Here is an 813-nt window from a genome sequence, read left to right as displayed (position 1 = left end):
GGTCGTGATTTCATTTACGTTTATATAAGTATCTCATAATAAAATTAGATTATGTTTTTCAATACGTTTCAACGCAATATGATCGGTAAACTGTACTTGTCTACCTCCATCTTATGTTGGAAATATTTTGAATAATTTACACGATTATTATTTCGTAAAAATCTTAAGTTATCCATAAATTACGTCAATTAGATTTTCTATGTTATTTAACGTACTTGATGGACATCACGTAATCCAGTGTTAGGGGCGTGCTCACGCTTTGTTTTTACATAAAAATCTCTAGGAGTTTCCAAAATGACGTAATATTTAATGCCATGACTATCCCATCGTCATTCAGTGGCAGCGTGCGAGTTTTATACCACGCAACAAATGTGTTATTGTGTTTGTGATAGGTTGATGTCAGCATGGAAAAACAAGTTTACTCTTATCCTCGCTGTGGAACAAAAAAAAAGATACACGAAGGTCAAGGCCAAGTAGTCTTATAACACTTATTTGAAATTCCTGAGTACACATCTTGTGTCATCGCTTTTACTGAACGTCCAAACTCAACCAACATTAACAAGTTATTGTCTTCTTTGTAACATTTGTCAATTTATCAAAGCAAATTAAAAGTAGGGAGCCCAAGGTTTAATTGGCGAAACAAATCGATGAATGTGCGCCATAAGCGCCCCCATTATGGCCTGGGTCCAGGGCTCGCCTTAGGGCTCTGGACGTTCTAAGGTTCTGGATTAAATTTTATGCGTTCTCCTGCTTTTCCTGAGAGTAATTTTCCTAATTTTGATGCGTTTTTACTGGGACAGATTGAAAGTGGGA

This window comes from Limulus polyphemus, unplaced genomic scaffold, assembly GCF_000517525.1.
Source record: "Limulus polyphemus unplaced genomic scaffold, Limulus_polyphemus-2.1.2 Scaffold2335, whole genome shotgun sequence".
NCBI lineage: Eukaryota > Metazoa > Arthropoda > Merostomata > Xiphosura > Limulidae > Limulus > Limulus polyphemus.
The sequence above is the reverse complement of the archived record's forward strand: the minus strand, read 5'-3'. Positions refer to the sequence as shown.